Here is a 17,215-nt window from a genome sequence, read left to right on the forward strand (position 1 = left end):
TCCACCACATTGGTGTTGGTTTGCAAAACAGTCCCCCACACAAAGGGCAAGGAAAAGACCAAAGAAAGAGGCAGGCCACTCCAGACTGATGGGAGGCAGGTGTAATAAACAAGAGGCTTGTTTTGGGTGGCCACAAGACAAGTAGCTCTCTCAATCTACCTGAGAGAACCTGTAGAGGCCTTAATTGGGGTCAGTCATGTATACCTTCCAGATGGTTTCAAAAACACATTACTCTCTAAGGTTGTATCTTTATAATGACTCCAGCTTTGGGAAGAGTGGGCGGAGCATATATTCCAAGGACAACAGAGGGGGTGAGGAGTCTGGGATTTCCTGGGTCCAGCTCGATCAGCAGGCATGTCCTCTCAATGAACTCCTCCAAAAACTTTACTGGTCTTAGATGGACATAAATTTAACAAGAAATTCCTTAGGAGTGTGAGGTAAAGCATTTGGTTGGGGTCGTTTATACTGAGGTTAATGCTATCTTTTAAATATCACAAATTATATGCACACATATATATGCATGAAAAATATATATGAAATTCCGGTGTCATGTGGTGACAGCTAAATATTCCATTCTTTTTCACGACATGCACTGAGCACTTACTGTGTGGCAGACACTGTGCTAGGGATTGAGAGATCAAAGACAAAAGTAATAAGATTATTGCAATAGAGTTTACATGCAATAATGAGATACATAGAAAATGCTTTCCGTTCTAAAAGACAAGGGAATCCAGTGAAGAAATGGTGTTTTCAGGGATAAGTTGTTGCCCTTGATACTTCTCATTAAATCTTTTCATAATCCTTATTTTAATGAGATATTTAACTCTTTTTGACATGTTGCTTTATAAGTAAGTTTGGGACAGTCATTTAGCTTTTCTTTCTCCCACTGACTCTCGTGGTAATAATCTCACTCATTTAAGTGTTACAGCCCAAGAAGTTTAAAAAGATGAAGACCTGAATGACTGATACAGTTAGGAAAATTGTCTCTCACCATCTTTTCATGATGGGTCCTAGGCTTGCCTTACAGAAAGTAGTGGCTTTTATCTGTAAAGAATTGTATGGTGATTGAAACTATTGGGGGGTAGCATTAAAATCCCATTCTAAGGAAGATATGTGGTCAATATTGGGAGATATACAGGTATATGAATTTATATATACATACAAATACACATGTACACACAGCCAGTTCCCACTATTTGCTGTAGTTTTGTGCTGTAGTGACCACAAATACTATACTTGCAAATACTAAACCACTATTGTGAGCAAAAACGTAGAATTTTCTGAGCCTCTGGTCACAATATTTTTGTCTGTTGACCAATGGATAACCTTGTTTTATGTGTAAAGACCCCTTATTACATATTGTTGATTCATTCACACTAACTCACAGTTGCCATCACTGTAATTCATGCCTGAATATGAATTATCTAACTTACATATTTTCTCCATAAGGCACATCACAGCCTTGATACCACTTTAGCCCTACACATGGGGCCCATTTTAAACAGTGAAATCACCAATAAAAAGCTCAAAAATGAGAAAACATGGCACTAAATAGACCATGAAAAGGACACACTTGTTTCCAGTAGTGCCTTGTTCAACTGCAGCTGGGAACAGGCTCATCAGTCACCAGGAAACTCAAAATTCTCACCACTTTGCACATGTCTGCAAATGACTGAAGATCTCATATATTGATTTGGAATTACATATATATTTCAGCTAGTATGTAAATTTATAAACACAAGATCCACAAATAAGGAGGACAGACAAACATTCTCTCTCTGTATGTATCACTTAAACATTATTTAGAATGAAGTAATAGCCTCAGTGAGAGCAGTATACACCCCCAACACACACTAGAGAATGTTTTATCTTTTCTTTGAGGCATATTTCATTTGGGAAGAATTGACTTAAAGTAGCTCAATCCCCTATTGTATTTACAGTGAGTTAGAGGGAGTGTTCTGGTATAGTCAGGAATATTGCTCAGATGCTGGCTCTGGCTGGCAAGCCTGTTTGAAGCTTTCTAGCACTTACCAAACTCTCTAAGGTATTCTATAGCTTAAAGAGGGAGGAGTTAATTAACTCTTAGACTCATGTAATGTAGAATTTGGTCTTTTGTTTTGTAGAATTTGCTCTCAGCACTTAAGTATTAAAAGCAATAGAGCAAAGGAAGGCTATTCAATTGACAGGTTGTTTGGTTTTTGTTTTAATCCAAATGTTAAGGAAATAGGCTGGGATTAGTCAACGCCTACTGTATTACTGAGCTATAACTGCAACAAAGCATCCCCAAACTCGGTGACTGAAAAGACCAACTGTTGGTTCTTACAAATATCTCGCGGTTGGTTGGGGCTCCTCTGGGCTCTGACTGGGCAGCTCTGCTGTCGGTGAGGTAGCTGAAGCTACTCTAATTCCAGCTGCAGGTCAAGGGTCTGAGGAATGTGCTCTGCCCCAGAATGCTCTCATTCTCAGGGGGAATCCAGGAGAGAGGTGCAAAAGGAAAAGTAGAAATGCACAAAGCTTTTTAAGGACTAGGCTTAGAATCATCACACTGGCATTTGTGCCTCATTCTACAGGCCAAAGTAAGACACAGGACTCAACCCAAAGTTGAGCAGTAAAGAAGTAGACTTTTCCTCTTTAGAAGAAGCAACTACAAAATTACATGGCAAGGGGTGCAGCTGTGGGGTGGGAAGAAGCATTGGAGCTATAGATTCAATCTACCACACCTGCTATGTTTGTCACGGAGCTGATGTTGTTCAATAGGCCTTAGCAGATGTAATACATTCTTTCTCCCTCCCCACCTCTTTGTGTGTGTTTCTCTAGTAATTATGACCCCAGTTATATAATGAGGATACTGAGGATTAGAGGTTCAAAGTAAATTGCTCAAATTTACTTAGTGAAAGAGTCTGCTTTCACATAAAGAATCATAAGACATCAGACTTGAGATCTTAAGCATTGCACTATTTTGTTGAAAGAGATGTCTAATACATAGTAAGGCCAGAAATTACCCCCACATTTACCTTTCTTCAAAGTTCATGCTTTATCACACCATGAAACAGGTATTATATAAAAGAGAAACCTTAATGGAAAGAGTTCACATATTAACACAACAAGTTCCTTCCCTTGTTCTCTCTGAACCCGTATCTAATATGTCAGGATATCTTCACATTTCTAATATCTTTAAAATACATCAATAATTAGTTGTTTCTCATTTCTTTTTTTCTTTTTTTTTTAAATTTTTTATTTTTTATAAACATATATTTTTATCCCCAGGGGTACAGGTCTGTGAATCACCAGGTTTACACACATCACAGCACTCACCAAAGCACATACCCTCCCCAATGTCCATAATCCTGCCCCCTTCTCCCAAACCCCCTCCCCCCAGCAACCCTCAGTTTGTTTTGTGAGATTAAGAGTCACTTATGGTTTGTCTCCCTCCCAATCCCATCTTGTTTCATTTATTCTTCTCCTACCCACTTAAGCCCCCATGTTGCATCACCACGTTTCTCATTTCTGTTGCTGCTACCATGGTCCAAGCCATGACCATCTTTCTTGAGGATTACTGCAGTAACTTCCTAACTCCTGTCCCTGCTTACACCCTGTCTAAAACTCAGATCTATGCTCTGTAGCAGCCAGAACATTTCTCTTAATAAGAATTAATTTTTGGTCAAAAGCCTATAATGGGAGGGGAGGAGTTAAGATAGCTGAGTAGCAGGGGGACCCTGGGCTTGCCTCATCCTTCGAACACAGCTTGACCAAAATCAAATAATTTTGAACAACTAGGAAATCAGTCTGAGAATTAAGAAACCAGTCTGCACAATTGAAGGTAAGGGAGATGCGAGGTTTGGAGACATGATTTGGGGAGAGAAAAGCAGTAGTGCTGGGGAGGGGAAGAAGCCCTTTTTATAGAAGTCAGGGAGAGAGAACAGTGTGTAGGGTTCATGCAAGGTGCTTTGGTGTGCAGATCCCCTGGGTTTCACTGGACATTCCCCTTCCTGGCGTAAACTTGGAAGAGGGCATATTGTCTCTCCAGGGACAAAGGACCCACTGGGCACCACTGAGAAGCTGTTCAACAGCAGAAGACAGAGGCACGCACAGAGGGCAGATAACCTTTTTGAAGCTTTTTACTGTGTATCACCATCAACTCCAGGCACTTCTGTGGCTGTATGACTGCTTTTCTGGTACACAATGTTGCCAGCTCACCTTTAAGAGGCTCTCCTCTAGGGGAGGGGACAGGTCTGCACTTTGATGGGTGCTGTAGGTTTAGGGTTTTGAGTTCCATTGTCAGCCAGAGACAAAACACAGGAGAACTGTGGTACCAGGCATACTGATGGCCTGGACACAGTTTGAGGGCAGGGACCTGATGAAAGCCTGGGACATAGGAGGGGAGATGAATGGCTTCTCTGAGAACTCTTGAGCACCTGTGGCCTCCAGTGCCTTTCCCAGAGGTCAAGAGGGTGGGGTGACCCATCTTCCATGTCCCTCCCCACCTCCATGAGCATGGTGGGACTTCAGAGAGAAAGACAGTAACTCCAATGGAGACTGGAGTCACTTAAAACAAATCCTGTTCCCCTGTGCCCAGCAGGGGAATTTTACTGGGGCAGGTCTGACTGTGAACCAGTGCAGCAGGCCCCTCCCTCAGAAGACAAACACAGGGTATCCACATGTACCAAGTCTACTGACCATAGAGTGCTCCACAGCACCAGTTTCACTTCTGGTGGGAATATGGCTCAAACTTTTTTAAATTAAAAAATAAAACAACTTTTTAATTGTTTTTCTTTTTTCTTTGGAATCAGGCTTACAGTTTTTATTCACTTATAGTTCTTGTTTTTTGAATTAGCCTTCTCACTCTTCTTTTCTTTTCTTTTTTCCTCCTTTCTCTTTCTTTGGAATTAGGATTATAGACTTTTTTTTGCTTCTTTTGTTCTTTTTATTTTCTTTTTTCCTTGAGTCAACTTTAAACTCATCTAGTTGAAGGTCTATAGACTCCCCACTGCAAGCAAGGAGGAATTCTGCAGAGGACTGACCTGTGGGAAAGGGCAGCCAAAACACAATAGCAGAGTGCACACAGCATACACCAGAAACACTTCCTGAGTTGTCAGACCCTGGACACTCTATGACCCCCTTCTTAACATAGTATCACTCTCATGAGCAGGAAACATAAGAAGCTTTCATAACAAGCAAAAGACGGAAATTTAGACATAATGGAAAGATGGAGGAATTCTCCCAAAAAGAAAGATCAAGAAGAAATCATAGCCAGGGATTTGCTCAAAACAGGTATAAGCAATATATCTGATAGGAATTTAGAACAACAGTCATAAGAATACCAGGGCTTGAAAGCCTTGACGGCACCAGAGAAATTCATGCTGCAGAGATAAAAGACCTAAAAACTAATAAGACTAAAGTAAATAAATGCTATAACTTGAGATACAAAACTGACTGGATATAATCACAATGAGGATGGAAGAAGCAGAAGAACAAATAGGTGAAACAAAAGATAAAGGTATGGACAATAATGAAGCTGAAAAGTAGAAGGAAAGAAAACTATCAGATTACAAATACAGACTTAGGGAGCTCAGCAATTCCACAAAGTGCAATGATATGCATATCCTAGGAGTTCCAGATGGAAAGTGGCAAAAAAGGGCTAGAATATTTATTCAAACAAATTATAGCTGGGAGTTTTGCCTAAGGTGGGGAAGAAAACAGACCTTCAAGTCCAAGAGGCACAGAGAATTTCCCTTAAAATCAGCAAAAACAGGTCAACATCAAGACATGTCATAGTGAAACTTGGAACAGACAAAGATAAAGAGAATTCTGAAAGTAGCTGGGAACAAAAAGTCCTTAAGTACTACAAAGGTAGTCCCAGAAGGTTAGCAGCAGAGCTATCCAAAGAAACTTGGCAGGCCTGAAGTAAGTGGTGTGATAGAGTCAATTTGCTAGATGGGAAAAATATGCAGCCAGGAATACTATATCTAGCTAGACTGTCACTCAAAATAGAAGGAGAGATAAAGGATTGGTGGTGGGTATTATAGAGGGCACGGATTGCATGGAGCACTGGGTGTGGTGACAAATAATGATACTGTTATGCTGAAAATAAATAAATGAAAAAAAAGGATTTTATGTTTATCTCCCAAGATACTCCAAATAAAAAGAAAGAAAAAATTGCAAGAAAAACTTCCAAACTCATTCTATGAGGCCAGCATTAGTGTGATTCCAAAACCAAAGACCCTATTAAAAAGAATACTTACAGACTAATATCCCTGATCAATATGGATGCAAAAATTCTCACCAAGATACAAATTAATCTAATCCAACAGTACATTAAAAGTGTTTTTCACCATTATCAAGTGGGATTTATCCCTGGGCTGCAGGGGTAGTTCAATATCCACAAATCAATCAATAAGGTACACCACATTAATAAAGGTTAAGAACCATATGATCCTCTCGATAGATGCAGAAAAAGCATTTGACAAAATACAGTATCCTTTCTGGATAAAACCCTCAAAAAAGTAAGGGAACTCACTTACATAGTTGGTAGTAATGCAAACTGGTACAGCCATTCTGGAAAAGAGCATGGAGGTTCCTCAAAATTTGAAAATACAACTAACCTATGACCCAGAAGTGCATTATTAGGTATTTATTCAAAAGATACAAAAATGCTAATTCAGAGGAGCACATGCACCCCAATTTTTATAGCAACACTATGAACAATAGCCAAATTATGGAAAGAGCTCAAATGTCCATCCACTGATGAATGGATAAAAATGATGTGGTATAGGGGCACCTGAGTGGCTCACTGGGTTAAGCCTCTGCCATCGGCTCGGGTCATGGTCTCGGGATCCTGGGATCGGGCCCCTCATTGGGCTCTCTGCACAGAGGAGAGTCTGTTTTCCCCTCTCTCTCTGCCTGCCTCTCTGCCTACTTGTGATCTCTGTCTGTTGAATAAATAAATAAAAATCTTTAAAAAAAGAATTTAAAATTGGTTTGTCTTTAAAGAAAAAATGATGTGTGTTGCAGCCTCTTTGGAGAGCAGTGTGGAGATTCCTCAAGAAATTAAAAATATTGACTTTATATCCTGCCATGTTGCTGAATTGCTGTATGAGTTCTAGTAGTTTGGGGGTGGTCTTTTGGGTTTTCCATATAAAGAATCATGCCATCTGCAAAGAGAGAGAGTTTGACTTCTTAATTGCCAATTTGGATACCTTTTATTTCCCTTTGTTGTCTGATTGCTGTTGCTAGGACTTCTAATACTATGTTGAACAAGAGTGGTGAGAGTGGGCATCCTTGTCATGTTCCTGATCTCAACGGGAAGGCTGCAAGCTTTTTCCCATTGAGGATGATATTTGCTGTGGGTTTTTCATAGATAGATTTGATGAAGTTAAGAAATATTCCCTCTATCCCTATACTTTGAAGTGTTTTAATCAGGAATGGATGCTGGATTTTGTCAAATGCTTTTTCTGTATCAATTGAGAGGACCATGTGGTTCTTCTCTCTTCTCATATTAATTTGTTGTATCACATTGATTGATTTATGAATGTTGAACCACCCTTGTAGCCCAGGGATGAATCCCACCTGGTCATGGTAGATAATCTTTTTAATGTGCTGTTGGATCCTGTTGGCTAGGATCTTGTTGAGAATCTTAGCATCCATATTCATCAGTGATATTGGTAAAAAATTCTCCTTTTTGGTAGGGTCTTTGCCTGGTTTGGGGATCAGGGTAATGCTGGCTTCATAGAAAGAGTATGGAAGTTTTCCTTCTGCTTCAATTTTTTGAAACAGCTTCAGGAGAATAGGTGTTATTTCTTCTTTGAAAGTTTGGTAGAATTCCCTAGGGGATCCACCAGGTCCTGGGCTCTTGTTTTTTGGGAGGTTTTTGATCACTGCTTCAATCTCGTTAGTAGATATCAGTCTATTCAGGTTGTCAATTTATTCCTGGTTCAATTTTGGGAGTTTATAGTTTTCCAGGAATGCATCCATTTCATCTAGGTTGCTAATCTTATTGGCACATAACTGTTGATAATAACTTTTTTAAAATTAATTTATTTATTTTCAGAGAAACAGTATTCATTAGTTGAAAATAACTTCTGATGATTGTTTCTATGTCCTTGGTGTTCATTGTGATCTCTCCCTTTTCATTCATAATTTTATGTATTTGAGCTTTCTCTCTTTTCTTTTGGATTAGTGTCACCAATTCAGCAACGTGGCAGGATACAAAGTCAAATAACAGAAATCAGTGGCTTTCTTATACACTAAAATGAAAATACAGAAAGGGAAATTAGAGAATCGATTCCATTTACTATAGCACCAAGAACCATAAGATACCTGGGAATAAACATAACCAAAGAGGTAAAGGATCTCGAGGAACTACAGAACACTCATGAAATAAATTGAAAAAGACACAAAAAGATGGAAGACCATTCCATGCTCTTGGATCTGAAGAATAAACATTGTTAAAATGTCTATACTACCTAGAGCAATCTATACTTTTAATGCCATTCCGATCAAAATTCCACCGGTATTCTTCAAAGAGCTGGAGCAAATAATCCTAAAATTTGTATGGAATCAGAAAAGACACTGAATCGCTAAGGAAATGTTGAAAAACAAAAATAAAACTGGGGGCATCACGTTACCTGATTTCAAGCTTTACTACAAAGCTGTGATCACCAAGACAACATGGTACTGGCATAAAAACAGACACATAGACCAGTGGAACAGACTAGGGAGTCCAAATATGGATCCTCAACTCTATGGTCAAATAATCTTGGACAAAACAGGAAAAAATATACAGTGGAAAAAAGACAGTCTCTTCAATAAATGGTGATGGGAAAACTAGGCAGCTATATGTAGAAGAATGAAACTCGACCATTCTCTTACACCGTACACAAAGATAAACTCAAAATGGATAAAAGACCTCAATGTGAGAAAGGAATCCATCAGAATCCTAGAGGAGAACATAGGCAGTAATCTCTTCGATATCATCCACAGCAACTTCTTTCAATATATGTCTCCAAAGGCAAAGGAAACAAAAGCGAAGATGAACTTTTGGGACTTTATCAAAATCAAAATCTTCTGCACACCAAGGAAACAGTCAGGAAAACAAAGAGGCAACCCACAGAATGGGAGATGATATTTGCAAATGACAGTACAGACAAAAGGTTGATATCAGGATCTATAATGAACTCCTCAAATTCAACACACACAAAACAATCATATCAAAAAATGGGCAGAATATGGACAGACACTTCTCCAATAAAGACATACAAATGGCTATCAGACACATGAAAAAATGTTCATCATCACTAGCCATCAGAGAGATTCAAATTAAAAATACATTGAGATATCACCTTACACCAGTTAGAATCTTGCCATTTGCGACAACATGGATGGAACTAGAGTGTATGATGCTTAGTGAAATAAGTCAAGCAGAGAAAGACAACTATCATATGATCTCCCTGATATGAGGAAGTGGCGATGCAACATGGGGGCTTAAGTGGGTACGAGAAGAATAAATGAAACAAGATGGGATTGGGAGGGAGACAAACCATAAGTGACTCTTAATCTCACAAAACAAACTGAGGGTTGCTGGGGGGGAGGGGGTTTGGGAGAAGGGGGCAGGATTATGGACATTGGGGAGGGTATGTGCTTTGGTGAGTGCTGTGAAGTGTGTAAACCTGGTGATTCACAGACCTGTACCCCTGGGGATAAAAATATATGTTTATAAAAAATAAAAAATTAAAAAAAAAAAGAATGGCCAAAATTAGCAAGACAGGAAACAACATGTGTTGCAGAGGATGTGGAGAAAAAGGAACGCTCTTCCACTGTTGATGGAATACAAGTTGATGCAGCCTCTTTGGAGAAAAGTGTGGAGATTCCTCAAATATTAAAAACAGAATTTCCGTATGACCCTGCCATTGCACTCCTGGGTATTTACCCCAAAGATACAGATGTCATGAAAAGAAGGGCCATCTGTACCCCAATGTTTATAGCAGCAAGGGCTATGGTTGCCAAACTGTGGAATGAACCAAGATGCCCTTCAACGGATGAATGGATAAGGAAGATGTGGTCCATATACACTATGGAGTATTATGCCTCCATCAGAAAGGATGAATACCCATCTTTTGTAGCAACATGGACGGGACTGGAAGAGATTATGCTGAATGAAATAAGTCAAGCAGAGAGAGTCAATTATCATATGGTTTCACTTATTTGTGGAGCATAACAAAACGCATGGAGGATATGGGGAGTTAGAGAGAAGGGGGTTGGGGTAAATTGGAAGGGGAGGTGAACCATGAGAGACTATGGACTCTGAAAAACAATCTTAGGGGTTTGAAGTGGCAGAGGGGGTTGGGAGGTTGGAGTAACAAGTGGTGGGTTTTATAGAGGGCACGGATTGCATGGATCACTGGGTGTGGTGAAAAAGTAATGAATACTGTTATGCTGAAAATAAATTTTAGAAAATTAAAAAATAGAAAAAAAAGAACAAAAAATAGAAAAAAATGAGGTGGTACATATATGCATATATACATACATATGTACACACACATGCATACGTATACACATATATGCATATATATACCCGTACATATACATAAATATGTACATACATGTATATATCTACACACAAATATACATATGTAGATAGGTATATAGTGGACTACCATGTATGTATAATGGAATATTAGTCCTCAGACAGAATGACCTCTTGCCATTTACAAATTGTGGGTGGAATTGGAACATGTCATGCTAAGCAAAAGAAGTTACTCACAGAAAGGCAAATATCCTATGACTTCACTCATATGTGGAATTTAAGAAACCAAATATATGAACATAGGGGAAAGGAGAGAAAAAATAAAAACAGAGAGGGGGACAAACCATAAGAGACTCTTAACTATAGAGAACAACCTGAGGATCAATGGAGGGGAGGTAGGTGGGGCGATGTGCTAAACGGGGGATGGGCATTAAGGAGGGCACTTGTTGTGATGAGCACTTGGTATTATATGGAAGTGATGAATCACTAAAACTACTCCTAAACCAGCACTACACCATAGGTTACCTAACTTGAATTTAAATTTGAAAAAGTAACCAAACATTTTTTCCTTTAGAAAAACACCTACAACAAAAAACCCCTGTGATGGCTCTGCATTATATTTCGAGTAAAATGAGCGCCCCGTGAGGCCCTCCCGATCAGGTCTAGTTCCGTCACCTTCCTTTATTTGCCTCCACTCTTCTCCTACTACTTTCTCCGTCATTCACTCAGCAGTCACACTGGTCACCTTGCTGTTTCTCAAAAAAGCCAGGCAGGCTCCAGTCCTAAAGCTTACGGCCCATAGTGGAATTCTGTCTTTGGATCCATCTTTACAGAAATAGGTTTCTGTTAGCTCCCTTATCTCTTTCGATTATTTGCCCAAATGTCAATGAGCCTACCTTGAATACCCAATTTAAAATTGCAAACTGCCTCCTGGCCTGGTCCATGTCAACTTTCAGCCTGCTATCCCCAATCATTTTTCCCTGCTATACTTCCTCTTTTCTGTCTAATTCTTTTAATCTTGTCACATATTATGTAATGAAATTTCCTATTATGATTACTGTTTACTGTCCATCACCCGGTGTTAGAATATAAACTCAAAGAGGCTGGTTTAGTCTGTGTTGCTCACCGCTGTATCCTAAATAATAAGAAATATCTCTGGAACATAGCAGGCAATCAATAAACATTTGTGGAAACAACAAATAAACTGCCCACTGAGCTAAGGTTTCCATAGTATATAAACTTCAGAAAAGGACCAATGTGATTTTGTAATAAACACAACATCTACAAATCATTACCTTTGTGACTTTGAGCAAATTAATGTTTAAGAGCCTCAGTTTTCTCTGAAATGAGCAGCAGATTGTCAAGGTCTCCGGAAATAACCCTTATTTTTGACAGTTTCATGGTTAACTGGAATCCCAGCATCTGGCCTTTGGAATGCAGCCAATAACTAGGAATGTACAAAAAGAGGGACAATGTATACTTTCTGACCACATGGATTTCAGCAACATTTTCTACATCAATTTGTAGCTTTTCTTAAAATGGGGAACTGCTGTTTACAGTAAGCCTTCCTCCTTCCTCCTCCACCTGTAGCCAGTGATTCTTCCTTCAGTCCAAGCATGTGACATACTTCTGTAATTGCTACTAGTCACTGGAGCTGGAGGAGGGGTAAGGTGACTTTTAGCTTAGCAGTCTGTTGCACTGCTGCCATGCCTCCATTGGTACTATAGGGGAGAGAGGAAGTGTAATAGGTTACCGAGGCTGCCATAACAAAGTACCGCAGACTGGTTGCCTTGAAAACAGAACTTTACTTTCTCATAGTTCTAGGAAAAAGAAGTAGGAGATCAAGGTGTTGTCAGGGTTGTGTTTTTGTTTTATTTTTCTCTGAGGTCTGTCTCCTTGGCTTGTAGATTGCTTTTCTTCTCCCTGTGTCTTTGGGTGGTCCTCTGTGTATGCTCATGTTTGTCTCTGAATTTATTCTTCTTATAAGGGCACCACTCATATTGGATTAGGGCCCATTCTAATGATCTCATTTAATTTTAATTACCTCTGTAAAGGCCATGTCTCCAAGTACAGTCACAATCTGAGGTACTGGGAGTTGGGAATCCACCATACGGATTTTAGAAAGACACATTGGGCCTGTAAGTGGGAGTCATGAATGAAGAGAGCAAGAAATCCACTACTTATGTTTGTCAGAGATGTTTCCGTAATACTTTCTGGCTCTGACAAGTAGCACCATTTATTTTTTCCCCCTACTTTTCTCACTTTGGTCTTTATTTTTTATTTTTATTATTTCTTTTAGTGTTTAAAAATTCATTGTTTATGCACTACACCCAATACTCCATGCAATACATGCCCTCCATAATACCCACCACCAGGCTTACCCGTCCCCTACCCCCTTCTCCTCCAAAACCCTCAGTTTCCTTCTCAAGTCCACAGTCTTTCATGGTTTGTCTCCCCCTCTGGTTTCCCCCAACTCACTACTACTCTCCTTCCTACAATGTCCTCGGTGTTATTCCTTATGCTCCACAAGTCAGTGAAAGCATATGATAATTGACTCTCTCTGCTTGACTTATTTCACTCAGTAGAACCATTTTTTGAAAAAGGTAAAGTTACTAGGAGATCCAGCCATTCAAAATGGAAGAGAGCCACATGAGTAGAAGTAGGCTATATGTGTGTGGGTTGGAGTAGGAGTTCACTAAATACTGAAATGAATTTTAAGGTCTGTCATCCACAAGCACTTTCAGAAACTCAAAAATGAATATGTAACAGCTCCAACAGTGCAATAATAGTAAAAAAATTTTGTTGCTGACCTCTTCTGTCACAAATATAATTGTTTCTCTTCTGTATAATCCATTTCCCAATTTGAAGTTGATTTCATATTGCCAACACAGTAAAATTAGTATCTTCCTAAAAACCTGATTGTGGTTTTCTTAACATTTTGTTTATTTATTTGTTTATTTATTTTTAGAGAGGGAATGAGGTGGGAGGGGCAGGAGGAGCGAGAGAGTGAGAATCTTTAGCAGGCTTCAAACCCATCATGGAGACAAATGTGGAACTCATTCCCACAACTGTGAGATCGTTACCTGAGCCAAAATCAAGACTGACTGAGCGCCCTGGGCACTCAATACCTGTTTATGTTTGCATTCAGTCTCTTCTCATGTTTTTAGCAGTATCACATATTAATTAACTAATGATGAAATAATGAAACTATTGTAGGCAGCCCCTCACAACTCCTCTCCACACTGACATCAGGCCTTTATCTAAAATAATACTTTTGTCTTTTCAACTCATTTCTAAAGACTGTAAAGCTGGCCTTATGACTCTGTCTGGCTAATTCCATTCTCTTACTCTTTCTCATTTAGTATTTGAATTCCCTAACCTATAAACAAGAGTGAGGTCCCAGGAATCTATGATTACTTAGTCTATTTTTTAAAAAGCATACATGAAAATCAACAAATAATTGTCTTTGTTCTTTTAAAAATATGAGATTTCCTATTTACTATCATATTTTTAGGCTATTTTAGACCAAAAGGTCTATTTTAGACATTGTAGATATGGCATCGAACTTACAGTTATAATGTATTTTTAATAGTTATTATAAATATTAGAAACAATTTTTCTGCCTCTCCTATTTCATCATTTGGGGCTGAGGCCTCTGCAGGTTTTTTTACAGGGTGATTTTAAATCACAGAGTTTATTCTGAAGCTAGGGTCTCTAATTATTCAGTGCCAGTAATTCTCTATATTTCATTTGTCTTTTGTGTGTTAGGATTGATATTTCTGAGTTGTAATACTCAATGTGTTATTGTTGTTGTTGTTGTTGTTGTTGTTTTCAGAAGTCAGCAAAAGGTGGCCTGGGGCCAAATACTTGCCAGCTGACGGATTTTGTCAATAAAGTTGAATTGCACACACAGATCTATTCCTTCACATGCACAGAGTTGAGTAGTTGAGAAAGATACAGCATACCTGTGAAGCCTAAAGTATTCACTGTTTAGATCAAAAGTCTGCCAATCCATGTACATATGTATGTGTGTTTGTGTGTGTGTGTGTGTAGATATATATATCTTTAAAGCTACAACAAATACGACCATCTCTTTTTTTTTAATTCCAGTGTATTAAGTAAACATAAAGTGCTATATTAGCCTCAGATGTATAATAGAGTAATTCAGAGATTCTATACATTACTCAGTGCTCCTCATGATAAGTAGGCTATTAATCACCTTCACCATTTCAGCCATCACTCCATCAACCTCTCCTCTGGCAACCACCAGTTCTCTATAATTAAGAGTCTGTTACTTGGTTTGTCTCTTTTTTCCATTGTTCATTTGAGTGAAAACATATGGTTTTGAAGGGGCGGGGGCGGGTGGGAGGTTGGGGGAATCAGGTGGTAGGTATTAGGGAGGGCACATATTGCATGGAGCACTGGGTGTGGTGCAAAATCAATGAATACTGTTATGCTGAAAAGAAATAAATAATTAAAAAAAAAAAGGATGGAGCTTCCTCAGGAAGTTAAGCATGGACATCCCATACAACCAGGCAATTGCACTACTGGGCATTTACCCACAAAGATGTAGGGAAGAGAAGGGGCACAGGTACCCCAGTGTTCATGCAGCAATGTCCCCAAAACCCAAACTATGGAAGGAAATGCGATGTCCTTCAACGGATGAATGGATAAAGAAGATGTGGTTCGCATATACAATGGAATAGTATTCAGCCATCAGGAAGGATGAATACCTACCATTCACATCGACATGGCGGGAACTGGAGGGTATTAGGCCAAGTGAAAGACAGAGTAAGAAAGGAGGAGAGAAAGACAATTATCATGTGGTTTCACTCATATGTAGAATATAAGAAACAGTGCAGAGGATTCATAGGTGAAGTGACGGAAAGCTGAATGGGAAGAAACTGGAAAGGGAGACAAACCATGAGAGTCTCTTCGGTCCAGGAAACAAACTAAGGGTTGTGGAGAGGAAGTTGTGTGGTGGGATAGGGTAACCAGGTGACGGGCATAAGAAGGGCATGTGACGGGATGATCCCGGACTGTAATACACAACTAATGAATTGAATGTCAAACCAAATCTAATGGGGCACTATATTTTGGTTAATGGAATTTAAATTTTTAAAAAAGAGTAAGCAGCATGTACATATACAAGGGAGCGACACCCAGCAATCAAGAGTAGTGATATCTTGCCATTTGCAATGATGTGTTTGGAACTCAAGGGTACTATACAAAGGGAATAACTCAGTCAGACAAAGACAAATATCATATGATTTCACTCATATGTGGAATTTAAAAAACAAGACAGATGAGCCTAGAGGAAGGGAGAGAAACTTAAGATGAACTCCAAAAGGGAGTCAAACTGCAGGAGACCCTTAACTATAGGAAACAAATGGAGGATTCTGGAGAGGAAGTTGGTGGCGAGCAGAGCATCTCGGTGATGGGTATTAAGGAGGGCACTCATGCAATCACCACTGGGTGTTCTATGCAATTGATGAATCATGAAACTACCTCTGAAACTAACACGCTCTATGTTCATATACTGATTTTTTTAAAAGAGTGATCTAGAAAAAGAAAAGATCTGATTAATGGATAGAAAAGAGCCTCAAATCTAACAGACATGCATCCAGCTATGTGTTTAATGACTTTGTATATGAAAGTTTTAGCACAGCAACTAAAGACAGAGGGTACCAAATTGGAATTAGAAAAAAAAAAAAAAAGGCCAAGCTGTATATTTTCTGTAAGAAAATCACTTTAGTCTTGAAAATCGACAGGCGTTAAAAAGCATAGGTATGGAAAATGAGAATTCACCAGTCTAAACAAATAAAGTGTTACCTCCAGTAGCTACATTCATTTCAGACAAAGCCAACTTCAGGACGAGGAAAATGATCAGTGGTAAATAGCGGCATTACCTAAAGCAGAGGAGATCCATTCTCTAATAAAAACATAACTAAAGCCGGGTTGCCTGAGTGGCTTAGTCGGTCAAATGTGAGACTCTTGGTTTTGGGTTGGCCCACGACCTTCAGGGTTTGTGTGATCCAACCTCCAATGGAGTTCTGTGCTCAGCAGGGGGTCATTTTGGTGTTCGCTCTCTCCCTCACCCTCTATCCCTTCTCTCTCTCTCTCTCTCTCTCTCTCTCTCTATCTCCATGGCCCCCCTCAGTCTCAAATGAGCAAACCTTCATCTAAGTAATAATTCAGCAATCCTTCACATACATGCATGTGACATCACAACATCAAAAACACAAAAACAGTTGAAGATGGGTAAGAAAAATGGACAAATCCCCTCTCCTCATGGATAGACATTCATATATTCAAATCCACCATTATGGCATGAAACCCTGCTCTTTCAGTAATTGATACATTCACGATGCATAAAATCAATCCAGGCAAACTCAACAGTACTTCCGATCCACTGATCTGAATGGCAGTTATGAAATATCACATCTAGTAACAGCAAAAAGCACGCAGTTTTTTGAAGCTCGCACAGAGCCATTCACCAGAATAACCACATTCTGTGCATGTGTGGGCGTGGAGTGGTGGGGGGGGAGATTCATGACGTTTGAGACAGCAGGACTCTTCCAAACTGTGTTCTCAGGCACCCCAGAATATGAAAATAAAAGGCTAAAACAGAAAGATAAGATAATGGGAGGCAGGAGAAAAGGTGGCAGAGGAAAAGGGGACCCTAATTCAACT

The sequence above is a fragment of the Mustela putorius genome, unplaced genomic scaffold, assembly GCF_011764305.1.
Source record: "Mustela putorius furo isolate JIRA1106 unplaced genomic scaffold, ASM1176430v1.1 tig00003850_pilon_pilon_pilon, whole genome shotgun sequence".
Lineage (NCBI taxonomy): Eukaryota > Metazoa > Chordata > Mammalia > Carnivora > Mustelidae > Mustela > Mustela putorius.